The sequence below is a fragment of the Pongo abelii genome, chromosome 7 (assembly GCF_028885655.2).
Source record: "Pongo abelii isolate AG06213 chromosome 7, NHGRI_mPonAbe1-v2.0_pri, whole genome shotgun sequence".
In the NCBI taxonomy this organism is placed as follows: Eukaryota; Metazoa; Chordata; class Mammalia; order Primates; family Hominidae; genus Pongo; species Pongo abelii.
In genome coordinates this window covers 40,485,189-40,496,069 of record NC_071992.2, presented here as the reverse complement: position 1 = coordinate 40,496,069, position 10,881 = coordinate 40,485,189, and positions in this window count along the sequence as shown.

Genomic DNA, 10,881 nt, shown 5'->3' with positions numbered 1-10,881 from the left:
CCTGAAAGAAATTTAGAACATCAAGAATGAAGACAGAGAAACAAAAATGGTAAAAATCTGGTTAAATATAATAGACTATTTTTATCTTAAATTCTTTATAATATGTATATGTTGGGGCTCAGAAAACGACACCTCAAAAGTATGGCACTTTGGTATGCTGACCACTTTGAACTAAAATAGAAAGGACTTAGAAGCTACCTCAGAATAAGGCCTTTCTGGCCTCATCTGTTTCTATCTGCCTAGAGACTTCTAGAGACTTCTGGAGTCTGTATCCCCCTAGAGACTTCCCCTAGAATTTCCTTATCTGACTAAGGAAACTTCTTTCCAAAAGAAATGCAATTGTCTAAAGATCCCCTTCCTAGGAATCTCATCAAATAATCAGAAAAGATTAACCACCAGAGAAGAATCAAGACTAAAGTCAGATGACTCTTCATCTAGTCCTCTGAGGCAGTGCCAAGAGATAACCTGGGAGGCTTTATCTACCAGGTTAAGTTTCACCCCTCACCTTCCGGTAACTTGCTGGCGTGGTTTAGTTTCCTAGGAGAATCATTTACAAGATCATGTCTGAGCCTCCTGGGCCCATTCATTTCCCCTAAAAATCATTAACAACCCCTGCATTTTCCCCATCTCCCTCTTCCCTATGAAGCGGATATATAAGCCTCAATCATCTGGCCCTTCTTTGGGTCTCATATTTAATATTGTACCCATGTTTTTGTATGTTAATAAATTTATATGCCTTTTTCTCCTATTAATCTGTGTATTGTCAGTTATTTTAGCAAATCTTTTTTTTTTTTTTTTTGAGATGGAGTCTCGCTCTGTCACCCAGGCTGGAATGCAGTTGGGCAATCCTGGCTCACTGCAACCTCTGCCTCCTGGGTTCAAGCAATCTTCCTGTCTCAGCCTCCCGAGTAGCTGGGATTACAGGTGCATGCCGCCACACTCAGCTAATTTTTTGTATTTTAATAGAGACAGGGTTTCCGCGTGTTGCTCAGGCTGGTCTCGAACTCTTGAGCTCAGGCAATCCACCCACCTCAGCCTCCCAAAGTGCTAGGATTACAGGCGTGAGCCACCGCGCCCAGCCTTTAGCAAATCTTTAGAGAGAACAAAAGGGAAGCTTTCCCTCTGCCCCTACGTATGACAATTGAAAGCAAAAATTATATCATGAGACCTTAAAAGCACAGGCAACCAAAGCAAAAATGGACAAATGGGATCACGTCAAGCTAAAAAGTTTCTGCACAGCAAAGGAAACAGTGAAGAGAAAAGGAAACTAAGTGAAGAAACAAGCCACAGAATGAGAGAAAATATTTGCAAACTACCCATCTGAAAAAGAATTAATAACCAGAATATATAAGGAGCTCAAACAACTCCACTGGAGAAAAACAATCCAATTTTAGAATAAGCTAAAGATATGAATAGACACTTCTCAAATGTATGACCAACAGACATAAGAAAAAATGCTCAACATCACTAATAATCAGAGAAATGCAAATCAAAACTACAATAAGATATCATCTCACCCCAGTTAAAATGGCTTTTATCCAAAAGACACGCAATAATGAATGCTGGCAAGGACATGGAGAAAGGGGAACCCTTCTACACTGTTGGTAGAAATATAAACTAGTACAACCACCCTGGAGAATAGTATGGAGGCTCCTCAAAAAACTGAAAGTAGAACTACCATAGGATTCAGCAATCTTATTGCTGAGCATCTATCCAAAAGACACGAAGTCAGTATATTGAAGAGATATCTGCATTCCCATGGTTATTGCAGCACTACTCACAATAGCCAAGATATGGAAGCAAATTAAATGTCCACCAACAGATGAACAGATAAAGAAAATGTGGGCTGGGCATGATGGCTCATGCCTGTAATCCCAGCACTTTGGGAGGTTAAGGAGGGAGGATCACTTGAGGTCAGGAGTTTGAGACCAGCCTGGCCAATATGGTGAAACCCCATCTCTGCTAAAAATACAAAAATTAGCTGGGCGTGGTGATACATGCCTGTAATCCCAGCTACTCAGGAGGCTAAGGCCTCCTGGGAGGCCGAGGTTGCAGTAAACCAACATCGTGCCACAGCACTCCAACCTGGACAACAGAGAAAGAAAATGTGGCACAAATATACAATTGAATATTATTCAGCAATAAAAAATGAAATCTTAGGCCAGGCGTGGTGGCCCATGCCTGCAATCCCAGCACTTTGGGAGGCCAAGGTGGATGGATCACGAGGTCAGGAGTTCAAGACCAGCCTGGCCAATATGGTGAAACCCCATCTGTACTAAAAATACAAAAATTAGCCAGGCGTGGCGGCAGGTGCCTGCAATCCCAGCTACTCAGGAGGCTGAAGCAGGAGAATCACTTGACCCAGGAGGCGGAGGTAGCAGTGAGCAGAGATTGCGCCTCTGCACTACAGCCTGGGAGACAAAGAAGACTCTTTCTCCAAAAAAAAAAAAAAATCTTGTCATTTTCAACAACATGGATGAAACTGGAAGACAATATGTTTTTTGTTTTTTGTTTTTTTTATTTTATTTTTTTCTTTTTATTATTATTATTATTATTATTATTATTATACTTTAGGCTCTATGGTACATGTGCGCAACGTGCAGGTAAGTTACATATGTATACATGTGCCATGCTGGTGCGCTGCACCCACCAACTGGAAGACAATATGTTAAGTGAAATAAGCCAGGCACAGAAAGACAAATACCACATGTTCTCATATATAACAAGTTAAAAAAAAAAAAAAAAACCTGAATGAATGGAGATAGAGGATGAAAGGATAATGGGAAGTGGGAGATAAAGCAGAGATGGTTAATGGGTACAAAAATACAGTTGGAGAGCATGAATAAGATCAAGTATTTGGTAGCACAATAGGGCAATAGGGTGACTCTAGTTAACAATTTATTGTATATTCTTAAATAACTAAAAGAGTGACATTGGAAAGTTTCTAACAAAAAAAATGAAAAAGTCTTGAGAGGATGGATACCCTATTTACCCTGATTTGATCATTATACATTGTATGCCTCTATGAAAACATTACATGCAGGCTGGGCACAGTGGCTCATGCCTGTAATCCCAGCACCTTAGGAGGCCAAGGCAGGGGGATCACCTGAGGCCAGGAGTTCAAGACCAGCCTGGACAACATAGTGACACACTGTCTCTACAAAAAATGTTAAAAATTAGCCAGCCTGGTATGACAGCGTGAGCCTATTGTCCCAGGTACTTGGAAGGCTGAGGCAGGAGGATCAATGAAGCCCAGAAGTTTAAGGCTGCAGTGAGTTGTGATCGTGCCACTGCGCTTCAGCCTGGACAACAAAGCAAGACCCTATCTCTACAAAAAAAAAATACTCCATAAATATATACAACTACTATGTACCTGTAATAATTAAAAATAAAATTTAAAAAATTATATCATGGCCAGGCGCAGTGGCTCACACCTATATTCCCAGCACTTTGGGAGGCTAAGAATCACTTGAGCCTAGGAGTTTGAGACAAGCCTGGGCAACATAGAGAGACCATCTCTACAAAAATAAAATTGTTTTAATTAGCTGGGTTTGGTGGTGCATACCTGTTAATCCCAGCTACTTGGGAGGCTGAGGTGGAGGATCACTTTAGCCTCAAAAGTAGAGGCTGCAGTGAGTCATGACTGCACCACTGCACTCCAGCCTGGATGACAGAGCAAGAGCCTGTCTCAAAAAAAAAAAAAAATTATCTCATGGTTTAAAGAGTTTTTGATGTATGTAAATATAATATAGTTAACAACTATAAGCAGAAAGGGGGAGGGTAAAGAAACCCACGTGGTGGTAAGGTTCCTACATTCCACATGGAGTGGTAAAATATGAATTCTAAGTAGACTATGAAATATTAGGTATATATATCATAATATTATAGAACAACCTATTTAAAAAAAATTTTTTTTTTGAGACAGAGTCTCACTCTGTTGCCCAGGCTGGAGTGCAGTGGCATGATCTCAGCTCACCGAAACCTCCACCTCCTGAGTTCAAGCGATTCTCGTGCCTCAGCCTCCTGAGTAGCTGGGACTACAGGCGCGTGCTACCAGGCCCAGCTAATTTTTGTATTTTTTAGTAGAGACAGGGTTTTGCTATGTTGGCCAGGCTGGTCTCAAACTCCTGGCCTCAAACTATCCACCTGCCTCGGCCTCCCAAAATGCTGGGATTACAGGTGTGAGCCACCACGCCCAGCCAAAAAAAAAGTTAAACTATACAATGGAAGATGTGGTTAAAACTCAGCAGATAGCCAGGTGCAGTGGCTCATACCTGTAATCCCAGCACTTTGGTAGGCCAAGACGGGTGGGTAGTTTGAGCCCAGGAATTCCAGACCAGCCTGGGCAACATGGTGAAACCCCATCTCTAATACTATTGGCCGGGTTCAGTGGCTTACGCCTGTAATCCCAGCACTTTGGGAGGCCGAGGCAGGTGGATCACAAGGTCAGGAGATTGAGACCATCCTAGCTAAAATGGTGAAATCCCATCTCTAATAAAAATACAAAAAATTGGCCGGGCATGGTGGCGGGCGCCTATAGTCCCAGCTACTCGTGAGGCTGGGGCAGGAGAATGGCGTGAACCCGGGAGGCGGAGCCTGCAGTGAGCTGAGATCATGCCACTGCACTCCAGCCTGGGCAACAGAGCAAGATTCTGTCTCAAAAAAAAAAAACAAACAAACAAAAAAAACTAAAAATTAGCCAAGTGTAGTGGTGTGGGCCTGTAGTCCCATCTGCTCAGTAGGCTGAGGTGGGTGAATCACCTGAGCCCGGGAAGTGAAGGCTGCGGTGAGCTTTGATCACGCCACTGCACTCCAGCCTGGGCAATGGGAATAAGACCTTGTCTCAAAGGAGACAAAAAAATATATAAAAAAAATAAATAAATTAATTAAAATGAAATACAAAAAAAAAAAATCAAATAATCCAAAAGAAGTCAAGAAAGAGGAAACAGGAATTTTAAAAACAGAACAAACAGAAAACAAATACTAAAAAGGGAGACCTAATTTCAAACATATTGATATTTACATGAAATAAAGTGATCCAAAAGAGATTATCAGATTGGATTTTTTTTTTTTTTTTTTGAGACAGAGTTTTGCTCTTGTTACCCAGGCTGGAATGCAATGACGCAATCTCTGCTCACCACAACCTCCGCCTCCCAGGTTCAAGTGATTCTCCTGCCTCAGCCTCCCGAGTAGCTGGGATTACAGGCATGCACCACCACGTCCAGCTAATTTTTGTATTTTTAGTAGAGACGGGGTTTCTCCATATTGGTCAGGCTGGTCTCGAACTCCCGACCTCAAGTGATCCACCTGCCTTGGCCTCCCAAAGTGCTGGGATTACAGGCATGAGCCACTGCACCTGGCCCAGAGTGGATTTTAAAGCAAACAAAAACAGACCCAACTATTTACCATCTACAATTTTATAATACAAGTAGGTTAAAAATAAAACAATGGGAAAAGATATACCACGCAAGCACTAATCAAAAGAAAGTTGAAGTGCCTATATTAATATTAGACAAAAGAGACTTTAGAGCAAAGATAATTTCCAGAGATAAAGAGAGGCAATACATAATAATAAAAGAGTCAGCCCAGTGGGGCCCGGTGGCTTACACCTGTAATCCCAGCACTTTGGGAGGCCAAGGTGGGTGGATCACTTGAGGTCAGGAGTTCGAGACCAGTCTGGCCAACATGGTGAAACCCCGTCTCTACTAAAAATACAAAAATTAGCAGGGCGAGATGGTGCGTGCGGGTAATCCTAGCTACTCGGGAGGCTGAGGCAGAAGAATCGCTTGAACCCAGGAAGCAGAGGTTGCAGTAAGCTGAGATAGCACCACTGCACTCCAGCCTGGGCAACAGAGTGGGACTCTGTCTCAAATAAATAAATAAATAAAATAAAAATAAAAAATAAAACAGTCAGCCAGGTGTGGTGGCTCACACCTGTAATCCCAGCACTTTGGGAGGCCTATGCAGGTGGATGACCTGAGGTCAGGAGTTTGAGACCAGCCTGGCCAACATGTCAAAACCCCATCTCTACTAAAAATACAAAAATTAGCCAGGTGTGGTGGCAGGCACCTGTAATCCCAGCTACTCGGGAGGCTGAGGCAGGAGAATTGCTTGAACCCAGGGGGCAGAGGTTGCAGTGAGCTGAGATCATGCCACTGAACTCCAGCCTGGGTGACAGAGTGAGACTCTGTCTCCAAAAAAAACAAAGTCCATTCCCCAAGAAGAGATAACAATTTTAGATGTGTATGCACCTAACAAAAGAGCTTCAAAATACACACAGCAAAAGCTGATAGAATTGGAAGAACTGGACAAGTCCGCAATTATAGTTAGAGATTTCAACACTCCATTCATAGTAACAGATAGGACAAGCCAACATAAAATCAGCAAATATAAAGAGTTGAACTATTTCATCTACCAACTGTATTCAATTGACATTTACAGAACACTATGCCCACCCAACAAGAACAGAATATACATTCTTCCGAAATGCACATGGTACATTCACTATGATAAATTATATCCAAGGTCATAAAACAAACCTTAATAAGTGCAATAGCCTTGAAATCATACAAAGTATGTTCTCAGATCATAATAAAATTAAATTAGCAACCAATAACGAAAAGATAACTGAAAAATCCCAAACACTTGGAAATTAAACAACATAGTAATCTATATGTCAAAAAGAAAGTTTCAAGGGGAATTAGAAAACACTTTGAAGTGAATGAAAAATACAATATAAAATTTGTGGGATGCAGCTAAGGCAGTGCATAGAGGGAAATACATATTATTAAATGCTTATCTTAAAAGAAAAAATCTTAAATCAATATCATAAGTTTCCACATTGAAAAGCTAGAAAAACAAAACCAATATAAACTCAAAACAATCAGAAGGAAAGAATAAACATAAGAGTGAAACCAATAAACTTAAAAACAATAACAATGAAGAACATCAATAAAACCAAAGCTACTTCTTTGAAAACATCCATAAAATTGATAATCCTCTAGCCAGATTAACCAAAAAAGTAGGGAAAGGGAAACATATTACCTGTATCTGGAACAAAAGAGAAGATATCACTACAGACACCACAGACATTTAAAGAATAATAAGAGAATAGTACAAACACTCTACACAGATACAAATTTGATGACTTACATAAAATGAACCAATTTCTTGAAAGCTATAAAGCCAAAAAATTGAATTCATTTTAATGAATAGTTAAAATATTCTGATCATTTCTTGGGGTAATAGAATTGTTCTGCATCCTGCTTGCTACAGTGGTGACATGAATCTAGATGTGCTAAAACTCACAACTAGGCTGGGCGCGATGGTTCACACCTGTAATCCCAGCACTTTGGGAGGCTGAAGCAGGTGGACTGCCTGAAGTCAGGAGCTCAAGCCCAGCCTGGCCAACATGGTGAAACCTCGTCTCTACTAAAAATACAAAAACTAGCCAGGCTTGGGGTCACGCGTCTGTAATCCCAGCTACTCAGGAGTCTGAGGCAGGAGGATCGCTTGAACCCAGAAGGCGGAGGTTGCAGTGAGCCGAGATCGTGCACTCCAGCCTGGGCGACAAGAGCGAAACTCCATCTCAAAACAAAACAAAACAAAACAAAACTCAGAGCTATACATATCCCCTCCTTTAAAAAGTCAATTTTACTGTTAATTTTTAAAATTTATAAAAATCAATTAAGAAAAGGCCAAACCAATCAAACGGACACAAGTAAATAGGACATTTTCAGAAGAAACAAATGAAAATTGTAACAATATTCAACGGTCCTAGTAATCAGGAAATGCAATTAAAATAACAATAAGAAATTATTTCAGACACAAACATTAACAACAGCAAGTCTTGGGAAGATGTAGAGTCACAGGACTTTCACATGCTGCTGGTAGAAGTACAACTGGTCAACTCCTTTGGAGTGGAATTTAATGAGATGAAGCTGAAAATGGGCCTGCCCTTCACCCCAGCAATGCCCCTTCTAAAACTTCTCTTAGGAGGCCAGGCATCGTGGCTCATACTTGTCATCCCAGAGCTTTGGGAGGCCAAGGCAGGAGGATACGTAGAGACCAGCCTGGGCAACACAGTAAGACCCCATCTCTACAAAAAATATTAATAACAAAAATAGGCAGAAGTGGTGGTGTGTGCCTGTAGTCCCACCTACTTGGGAGCTTGAGGTAGGTGGATCACTTGAGCCCAAAAGTTTGAGGCTGCAGTGAGCTATGATCATGGCACTGCACCAAAGCCTGGGCAACAGAGCAAGACCCTGTTTCAAAAAAAAAAAAGAAATTCTCCTACAAGCGCAAAAAAGGATGTGCTCAAGAAAGTTCATTGCAGCATTGTCTGTAATAGCAAAATATTTTCAAAAACTAGGAAATTCAAACATCGTATATTATTCATAGAATGGAATACTATATAGTAGTATTTTAAAGATATATAATATAATATTTTATGATATGATATTTTATTTTATTTATTTTTGAGACAACATCACTCTGTCACCCAGGCAGGAGTGCAGTGGGGTGATCTCAGCTCATTGCAAACTCCACCTCCCAGGTTCAAGAGATTCTCAGCCACCTGAGTAGCTGGGATTACAGGCACCCGCCACCACACCTGGCAAAGTTTTGTATTTTTAGTAGAGACAGGGTTTCCTCATGTTGGCCAGGCTGGTCTCTAACTCCTGGCCTCAAGTGATCCACCTGCCTCAGACTCCCAAAATGCTGGGATTACAGGCGCGAGCCGCTGCACCCAGCCTGACATGGTATTTCAAATAAATGAACTTAAAATTATGTGGAATTAACAAAGATAAAATCTCAAAAATATAATGTTAAATGTAAAAGCAACCTGTAAAAATGACACTAGTTATACAAGTTTGAAAACATGTAAAACACTGTTACATATTGTTAGACATCTACAAATGCTTTAATAATATAAATACACGCCTGGAAAAGAGAAACCCGAATTCAGTCGTTGTCTCAGGGTACAGTACACAAGGGGATTTCCATCATATCTGTAACTTCTTTTCTTTTTAAGAAAAATGAAGTAAGCAAGGCAAAATACTGGAAATTAGTAGAGATGAATGGTGGATTCATGGACCTTCATGATGTTATTCTTTGCATTCTTCTTGGTATTTTTAACATTTCATAGTCAAAATAATAATTGCCTCTGTATACAAAAATATATCATAGTGGTTAAGAGCACTAACCATGAGCTCTGGAGCTGGAAAGCCTGGGTTTTCCTCCCATTTCTACTGCTCATTATCCGTGGGCTTTAGCAAATTACCTAACGTCTCTGAGCCTGTTTGCTTTTCTGTAAAATAAGGATAGCAACAGCACTTTCCTTATATTTTTATGAAGATTATATGAGTTAAAATGCAAGATGCTTAGTATTATATAATGCTGGGCACATAGCAAACACAAGTTTTAGGAATTTTTCTTAATTAATTTTCTCTTTTTTTTTTTCTTATTTATTTATTTATTTTTTTTTTGAGATATGGTCTCTCTCTGTCACCCAGGCTGGAGTGGAGTGGCACAATCATAGCTCACTGCAGCCTGGACCTCCTGGGCTCAAGCAGTCCTCCCACCTCAGCCTCCCACAGTGCTGGGATTACAGGCATGAGCTATTTACTGCACCGAAACTCTGCTGTCAACTCTGTGGTGGCTTCCCCAACACTGTCCCCATGTCTAATCGGGCACCCCATCCTGAGTTTTTACCTTGCTTAGTGGGTAGCTTGCTTTCTTTCCTTTTTTTTTTTTTTTTTTTTTTTAAATACAGAGTTTCACTCTGTCGTCCAGGCTGGAGTGCAGTGGCGTGATCTCGGCTCACCACAACCTCCATCTCCCGGGTTAAGCGATTCTCCTACCTCAGCTTCCCGAGTAGCTGGGATTACAGGAACCCGTCATGCCCAGCTAATTTTTTTGTATTTTTAGTAGAAACAGGGTTTCACCATGTTTGTCAGGCTGATCTCAAACTCCTGACCTCAGGTAATCCACCCCACCTCAGTCTCCCAAAGTGCTGGGATTACAGGTGTGAGCTGCTGCACCTGGTCCTTGACTATACTATTTTCTTATTTACCTTTGTATTCCAAATGTCTGGCAATGATAGGAATATGAGTCATTATTAACAAACAAACAAATGAACAGGTGAATATCCCTTCTTTCCCCCAATAAACCTACCTGTGTTCTTTCTCCCCTTCCTCCTTCCTCTTCCCAAGGGCCCAGTACTCTAATAGACTGGCTTAAGTACCTCTAGTCATGGAAGATATACTTAGCAACACTCTTCTTGTATAATAAAAGAAACCCTTCTGTAAAAGTCACTCTTGAAACAAAAGAAAGAGTCGCTAAGGGTGGAATCTTAGATCCTAAGGCACACCCCCCACTCCGAAGCTATTATCTCTCTCTGCTTAGTGCGGGACCATCTCAACAAACGAGAAACACTGGAAGATAACGTGGGAACAGAGTTCTCAGGGAAAACACCGTGAGTGTTCTCTTGAAAAGCTGTACGTGAGACACATTTTTAAAAACACAAATCATATTCTGAATGAGTAAAAGAATGTTTTTAATTTACTGGAGAAACTGGCTTGTTAAATCCTATTGTGAATTCTTTCTTAAAACCGAAATAAGGAATTCTTTTGTTAAGTAAATACTCAAGCCCTTCCCTGCCAAAGAGCTTTTGAAATCTTTGCTGTAATGATGCTGATGTTTTCTGTGTTTATATGTCAAATGCCTGGAGCTTAATTGTTAATGGGTAAATAAGAGACGCCACCAGGTCCTTGCCAAGAAAGGCCCAATAGCTGAGGTTGGGAGAACAATGGCTCCGCAGGACTCCCCCAGAGAGGGAAGAGGGGAGAGGACAGTTAGAGAAAGAGTGGCTCTATTCTCTTG